The sequence below is a fragment of the Anabrus simplex genome, chromosome 7 (assembly GCF_040414725.1).
Source record: "Anabrus simplex isolate iqAnaSimp1 chromosome 7, ASM4041472v1, whole genome shotgun sequence".
NCBI lineage: Eukaryota > Metazoa > Arthropoda > Insecta > Orthoptera > Tettigoniidae > Anabrus > Anabrus simplex.
In genome coordinates this window covers 148,813,237-148,821,903 of record NC_090271.1, presented here as the reverse complement: position 1 = coordinate 148,821,903, position 8,667 = coordinate 148,813,237, and positions in this window count along the sequence as shown.

Sequence of the window (8,667 nt, the reverse complement as noted above, 5' to 3'; positions counted from 1 at the left end):
AGACGATCTTTACTAAGGGTTATGCTATTAAGTGTAGATTATTAAAAGCAATCAGAGACACTTATGTTGACAACTGGGATGCAGTGAGAATTGGTGGTTTAATGAATGGTATAAAGTGGCAGGGAATTATTAGGTCAGGTGAAAATATAGTAAGCAGTGAAATATTGCAATCTCTCTTAGAACTTGAAAATGTGCAGTGAGTAGAAAGTGAAAATTAGCACTTTCCGAACTAAGGTAGTATCGGTAGGGGAGAAACCTAAGAGAATTGAATGACGACGACGACGACGACGACGATGATAATAATAATAATAATAATAATAATAATAATAATAATAATAATAATAATAATAATAATAATAATAATAATAATAATAATAATAATAATAGGAGTCTACGGCAGCGCGTCGGCTTCTCACCTCTGGATACCATCGTTCAAATATCGGTCATTCCATGTGAGATTTGTGTTGGACAAAGCGGAGGGGGGAAAGGTTTTTCTCCGGGTACTCCGATTTTCCCTATCATCTTTCATTCCAGCAACACACTCCATTTTCATTTCATAGCATCTATCAGTCATTAATAAATCACATTGGGAGTGGTGACCCCATCGTACTAATAGCCTATATCTGATTCATTTCATTACATCCCTGACCCGGTCAATGACTGGAAAATAGGTTGTATGTTTTTATTTTTCAACTAGCGAATGTACCCGTGCTTCGCTACGGTATTCTACATTGTATTCGATTATCGAAGTAAATAGTGTACATGCAGTAAATAAGATTGTTTTAAAATTGCATGTCTCTTAGCGTTATCCGAGAAAGAGCATGGGGAGGTCCCCGTACGTTGTTTCCAGTGTAAAGTGTTTGTTATGGATTTGTGATATAACGGCAGGCTCACTTGCCTACTGCCATTCACAATCGAGTTGGGAAGTTTACATTATAATTGCAGGCCCCATTGCCTACTACGCGGACAGAATCGATTTGGGGAGTTTTCGTTAAAATTGCAGCCCCCCTTTCCTACTTCCAGACAGATTACAGTTGAGGAGTTTTTATTATAATGGCAGGCAGTTACCCTACTATCACTCGAAATTGAGTTGTGCAGTTATCATTATAATGCCAGGCCCATTTTCCTACTTCCAGCCAGCTTACTGCCAGTCACACCAAGTTGGTGAGTTTCCATCAATATAGCAGGCCACTATGCCTAATACCAGTCACATTTTAGATGAGGACATTTCTTTATAATGGCGGGCACCCTTGCCTACTGCCAAACACAATCGGGTAGAAACTGCATGCTCACTTGCCTTCTGCAAGTCAAATCGAGAAGTGAACTATTCATTACAATTGTAGGCCTTCCTTACTAATGACAGTTACACAGGAGTTGGAGAAGGAACCCTTTCATACTGCCAGTCAAAGTCGGTGTGGGGAGTACTGATTACAATAGCAGACCCACCCTTTCTCGATCGCTACAAATCGACATCAGTGAATATATATAGATCGACATACGAAAGTATATGCGTGTTTACAATATTGAAGACCTTCATTTACAGATTAACTGCTACTAAACGTACGTCATATCGACAAAGGATTATACCATAAGACACGCCGGATTTAGTGGCCTAAATGGCAGGTCCTATGATATGTCATCTATTCTTGGGTCAGATTGAGTTAGAAACGTGGAACAGGGTAACATTTTTGTAAGATTATCTCACATTACATTACTTTTCGGATAATTATGTGACAGCTACATACATAGCATTTGGCTCACATATGGCTACTGGGTGGGCCAATTTTCGTGAAGTGTTTGATGATTCTGTATTTCATATAAGTAATCGAAAGTATGAATTATGCATGTGAAAATTCCAAATTGACTTAACATCGATTAATAGAGAAAAATCAAACGTAAAAGGGATACAGATACGGCAAAAAGTCATAAGACCAAGGTTGTAGTTCATTCCAAATTGAACGGAGATTGTGCAATCTGCTATGTGATAGGAATTTCCGAAGGTCTGCACCATCATTAGAAGTGCCTGCATATTTCGATATTCTTCGGGGATAAAAAGTGAAAAATTTAATGATCTTGGATGTTTTCCGTTCGTTACAGGCTAAAACGTATAATTTTGTCAAATTTCAATTATCTTCTTTTTCTTCTGGCAGATTATGCCGCAATATGGATTTTGGGCGAGGCGGGTAAAAATTAGGACTTTCAGGAAACTAAACCAAAAAGTATGCAGATGGTCATTATTACCCCTTAAACGGAAAGCTGTACGAAAATTTCGCCAAAATAGTCAGTGTAGAGGCACACAGTCGTTACGATTTGATTTATATAGATAAGGAATCTGCTCCATGTAAAACACCTTTTGGGCTATGTCCGCTGGACTTAACCTGCAAAACTGACCATTCATGATATCTCCCTTGATAATTCTGCTGACGAAAAAATGCACATGAAAAAAAGGTTTAGAGGTGGAATTTCATCACGTTTGGTCGATTTCCAGTCAGGTTGGTCTTGTTCTGTATATATTGTGGAAGAGTAAAATCACCATTTCGGTTCCCTATAAACCGCCAGTCCATTCCCGAACATGAAATGTTATTTACGTTTAAAACCTACCTTTGGACAGGTGGATGCTAAATATAAATTTTGGTTCGAATGTCTTCAGTAGTTTTCAACTTGTAAGGAATACGCCTTACACGCACCCGCTCGTGAGTTAAGTCCGATTGGACTTGTACAGAAAAACGGTCCGTTAATGATATCTCCCTTATTAATCCTCGTATCGAAATGATGCACATGAGAAAAAAGGTTTAATTTCTACCAAGGCAGGTAGATTTAAATTAACGTTGGTTGTGTATATTTTGTGGAAGTGGAAAATCACTGTTTCGGTTTCGTATAAACCCCCAGTCAGTTCGGGGATTTAGAAACAATATTTGTCCTAAAACCTATCAAGGACAGATGTATTCTAAATATGAGTCTTGGTGGAGATACATCCAGTAGTTTGTAGCACTCGCGTACATACGGCGTAATTAAGGAAGAAAATAATACAGTTAAGAAAGTTGAAAGTAATAGAAAATGGATTATAACTGAGGACAGCCGGATAACGACAAATATGTAAATGCCAAGTTAATGTATTGGAAAATGAAATGCCCCTCAATAAATTATGCTAGTGTGAGGTATGGATATAATAAAGCGGTAACAGAGGAGAAATTTAGGTTCAGTGATTCCTAGGTAAACAAATTATAAGAAGATGACTAATGGTGTTATTACTTAATCTATTCGAGGGCGGTTATAACATCCAACGATATTCCGCTAATATCCCGAAGATAGGCCGACTGACGCCTCTCTTGCCTTCTACCCAAGGAACAACCACGAATTTAAAAGCATGATGAGGAAAATGGCAATACGTTACTTCCCTGCTGGGATGCAGTCAGAGACGTTGCCATGGTAACCTGTAGGTTCGTTGTCGGTCTGTCGGTCACTCAATGCAGAGCATGATACCAGCGGAAAATTGTAAATTTCTCCGTCATATGAAGTGAAGTTTACAGAAGATCAATAGTATAAGAGAAAATGGAGGAAAACCATTCTGATTTTCCTATAATTTTTTTATAAGAATTTAAATTGATATGCATATTGAAACCTTCCCCGGGATGAGTATACTCTAAGTATGAAGTTTGGTTGAGATCTATCCAGCCGTTTCGACGTGATGGTGAAAAAACCATTCTGGTTTTCCTATAAAACCCCCGTGTATTCAAAGATTTTAAAATGATATGCATATCGAAACCTTCCCCATGATGAGTATACTCTAAATATGAAGTTTGGTTGAGTTCTATCCAGCCGTTTCGACGTGATGGTGGAAAAACCATTCTGGTTTTCCTATAAATCCCCGTGTATCCAAAGATTTTCAAATGATATGCATGTCGAAACCTTCCCCGGGATGAGTATACTCTAAATATGAAGTTTGGTTGAGATCTATCCAGCCGTTTCGACGTGATGGTGGAACAGACAAACAGACAGACAAACAGACAGACACGAAACGTAAAAACCACCGATTCGGTCTTGAGTTGACCTAAAACGGATAAATATCTGAAAAATTGGCAAAACAATAGAAATTACAGACAGCGGACCCCCTACAATTTTATTTATATAGATAATAATCTTACAAATTGCTTTACGTCACACCGACATAGATACTGTAGGTTCTACGGCGGCTTTGGGATAGGAAAGGGCTAGAAGTGGCCTCGATTAAGGTACAGTTCCAGCATTTGCCTGATGTGAAAATGGGAAACCACGGATCATCATCTTTAGGACTGCCGAGAGTGGGGTTCGAACCCACTATCTTCCATATTCAAGCTGACATCTAAGCGATCCATACCGCGCAGACATTCTCTCGGTAATAATAATAATAATAATAATAATAATAATAATAATAATAATAATAATAATAATAATAATAATAATAATAATACCGGTTTAATGATCCTGGATTTTAAGAGACGCCAGGGTATCGAAATGTTATCCCCGGAGGAGTTCGTTGAAATGCCCATAGCCAACTCACTCGGTACTCCATTCGGGGAGTACCTGAAAAGAGCTACACCACCTCGTTCCGAAGACACAAATTCACATTAATGCGGGTACCTAACAACGTAAGAATGCGTGTACCTAACAATGTTGAAACGTCGTATGGCCGTACCACCCTGCAATTGTAACTTTTTATCGGATCAGTTCGTGCCAGTGGCATAAGTTATGGTATTTGACTTTTGGTTCGGTTGTATCCCATCACAGACTTTGAAACAAGATAGAACAGAGGTTTGTACAGAGCATGTGTTAAAGTCAGTATTAGCATTAATTAGCATCGATTTGAACATAACATTTCTAAAATAGTAATTCGAACCATGGTAAGTGGCGTACAGAGTTTGGGAATTTCAGAGTCTCCTTACTCACGAAGCCAGCTTGTTTTTTAATATCTGCTCTGTGATCTTAAGTGTAATTGGATATTTATCAAGTGAAATATGGTTAAATTATGAAGGTAAGGACTATCCTTGTGCATACGTCGCATTGCACTACAATAACAATAAAAGCATCTCACAGAAAATGCGAAGTTATCACTCATACATTTTCGTAAACATGTGCCATTAAATTTCAATTGTAATGTTATTTTGTCTCGTGTAATGGAAGTAGCCTATGTGTAGCAAAATGTTCCAAGATCACACGCGACGAACGAGAAGGTACTTCTTCGTTATTCTTATTCTTATTCTTATTCTTATTCTTATTCTTATTCTTATTCTTATTCTTATTCTCATTCTTATTCTCATTCTTATTCTTATTCTTATTATTCTTATTCTTGAGTAAATGGCTGCGCGGTTTGAATTACGTAGCTGTCAGCTTGCGTTCGAGAGACAGTGGGTTCGAACCCCACTCTCTGCAGTCCTGAAGATGGTTTCCCGTGGTTTCCCATTTTTGCACCAGGCAAATCCTTGGGCTGTACGGTTGCTTCCTTCCCACTCCTAGTCCTATTCTATTCCATCGTTGCCGTAAGACCTATCTGTGTGGGTGCAACGAAAAGTAATTTTTTTAAAACTTTAGGAAAACAGCGTATTTCGGTCACATCCTCCAGAATGACAAATTACAGCTTACTGCAACTGATTATTGAAGACAAGATAGAAGGAAAACCTGGACGTGGATGGAAGAGATTATCCTGGCCTCGAATCTCCGAAAGTTAATCGACAACTCGGATAGGCAACAATAATAAAACATCAAAAGCAAAGTCATTTCCGCACAGGCCATGAAGGCTCTTGGAGGAGTTGAATCTACTATTCATAACCTCAACACATGGTGGGCTAGAGCGGTTTGCGGTACGTCCGGCCACCTCATTTTACTCGTGGTACTCATTTCTTTGAACCTCAGGACCATGTGCACCTCTGGAAGTGGAAACCTCGTTTCTTAAATTTTCGGTTTCCTGGTGGGCGATCGAGCTGACGCCATTCCGGATGAACCGAGCACGTCTTTATTGACTCAGCCACACAAAATAGGAAAGATTACTCCATATTACTAGTCAACTTTCTGTGAGGAGATGGCAGCATATAAAAGACAACGGAAATCCCCTTTAGCTGGATATTTAACGTCGCCTTAACCCAAGTGACTTGAGGCGTGAGAACGTAAAAGTCGTTGCCTTAATTTGGCACATCCACAACATTTGCCTGATGCGAAAAAGGAAAAATCGTAAATCACCTTCTACGTATGTTGCCAGTAATGAAGTTTGAACTCACTATCTCCTGAATACAAGCTTATATCCTGAAGGTCCGTACTGTGTAACCAACGCACTTGCTACATGATGAAATGAAAAGTGACAATGTCCTGTGACATTCTATACAAAGACAAGAGCTGTTTAATTAGTGTACTGTTAGTAAAATATTTTGCTTTGCTCACTCTGTAAAACACTAATGAAAAGTCGTCAACAAGGTACTCATAAAATGACACAGTATTAGTGCCTTTTTATAATATGATGCTTTTTATTGAACACAATATATTGTTGAAATGAGTGAAACTTCGTTTTAGTAGACACAAGCATATAATTTAATTAATTAAAGAGTCTCAGTGGTCAGTTTCTATCAATCACTCTGCGAGGACAAACGAATTGTGCTGTAAAAAGGCAGTAATATCACGCTTGTAATTAAATTATTTCCCTTTCTTTATAATAAGGGATTTGAGCAGGCTAAATAGGATTGCCTCTATTCAATAATAACAGATCTCACGATACATTCCAGACGACAAAATTTCATTTATTTTCTGATTGCAAAATATTTCTTTGTAATGCTGGTGGCTTGAGGCCAATGGTTCTCAGCCATTTGAAAACAGCAGTCCCCTTCTTACCTGTCATGAAATTATTATTTTAATTTCCCTTGGGGCAGGACGCGCAGCCGTGAGCTGGCATTTGTGAGCCGGTGGGTTCGAATCCCACTCTCCGCAGCCCTGAAGATGGTTTTCCCGTGACTTCCCATTTTAACAGCAGGTAAGCACTGGGGCTGTACCTTAGTTACGGCCGCGGCCGCTTCCTTTGCACTCCTAGCCCTTTGTTATCGCTCGTCACCATCAGACCTGTATGTGTCGGTGCGCCGTAAAGAGAATTATAAAAATAACCTCCCTTCTTAGCAAAATGGTGAGCACACCTCCTCAAATAAGCTAACACTTCATGTAATCATGTTTGTTTTAAATGTCAATTTTTGGTTGAGACAATAAAGGGGTTCAATATATTTCAAAGCCCGCCTGTTGCTACGCTTGGATGGATGCAGTATTTTTGCATTTATTTCATGGCACGAGGTAGAGCAAAATGTGGCTTTCACCGAAGTCTCATTCTCATTTAGGACTGTGGCGCTATAGATTGTGCTGAAGTGTAATGAGATTCAGAGAACGACTAGTACATCTGGATGTTATAAAAGATGCTACACACAGGATCGACTGTGGCGCAATAGCACTTTTAGGCCAGTAATAAAAGTAATAGTGAAATATCTCACTCCTCAGATGCATTGTGCGCATCGCTATGATGCTACCCTTGATTTTTACGGTTTTCCTAAAACGGCTTAACATTTATAGCACTACTTTTCAAAATGTCGACCATTTAATACGTAGGTATTTACAGAACTTCGCCCCCTTTTTTTCCCTGAAACCTAAAATATGTGTAATGGTCATTCTTATCGCAAAATTAAACCTATCGCGTGTACATAAACCTCAATTTTATGCACACACACAAAAAGGAAGGCATTTGCATTTCCTTTGTGACTCTAATGTTACTCCGAGCTTTTACTTACAATAGAATAGAATAGAATAGAATAGAATAGAATAGGATATAGAATGCTCTCATCCCCCAGATTCGGATCATCTGAATCTGAAACTGAAGAGGGAGTAATCATCTATTGTAATCCAAAATGTGTTTTGATGCATGTATTATTTTTCTTATTACTACATTAAACATTAAATTTATAAATATTTCAATCCATATTCTAAATTTTAGTTTATTCTTTAAAGTTTATTTATTTTATTCTAGACTTTAACAGAGATATCTAGTCAAGGACCCTACCCAAGTAGTATTAGTGCTTAGTTTTGTCTATAGAGATATCCTACCACTATTACATACTGCTGCTCAGTGTCTATACGAACTGGCGAGTTAATTGATTTCATGACTGAATTGTACTCATGCATGAATGAATGAATGAATGAACACTCCTCTCACTCAGTCACGGATAGCCACCAGCTGGAGAGAGACCATACATGACTAAGTGGATGAATGAAATAACTGTATAAAAACTTAAAAAAATGTCCTCTCTCCCAGTTACAAACCACCAACTTGGGAGAGAGTTACATGAATGGATGGATGCATTTAATTTAATGAATGAGTGATTGTTAAAGCACGGGTTCCAGAGCCTTTGAAATGTGTTAACAATAACATTACACTGACTAATTGTTGTTAGCTGAACTTTACTACCACTACGTTTGTCACTAGTCTAGATGACAGGACTGCAGCAATTAATTATATAAATGTAGTTTAATCCGTCAAGGACGGGCACACAAGTTAGTTCTTTTAATTATACCATGTTATTAGCTCTTAATCTCTGGAGAACACTGTGTGGTGGATATACGAATGAATATTGCAGGAAGTGGAAGCTCCTTACTATTATTTTAAGCACA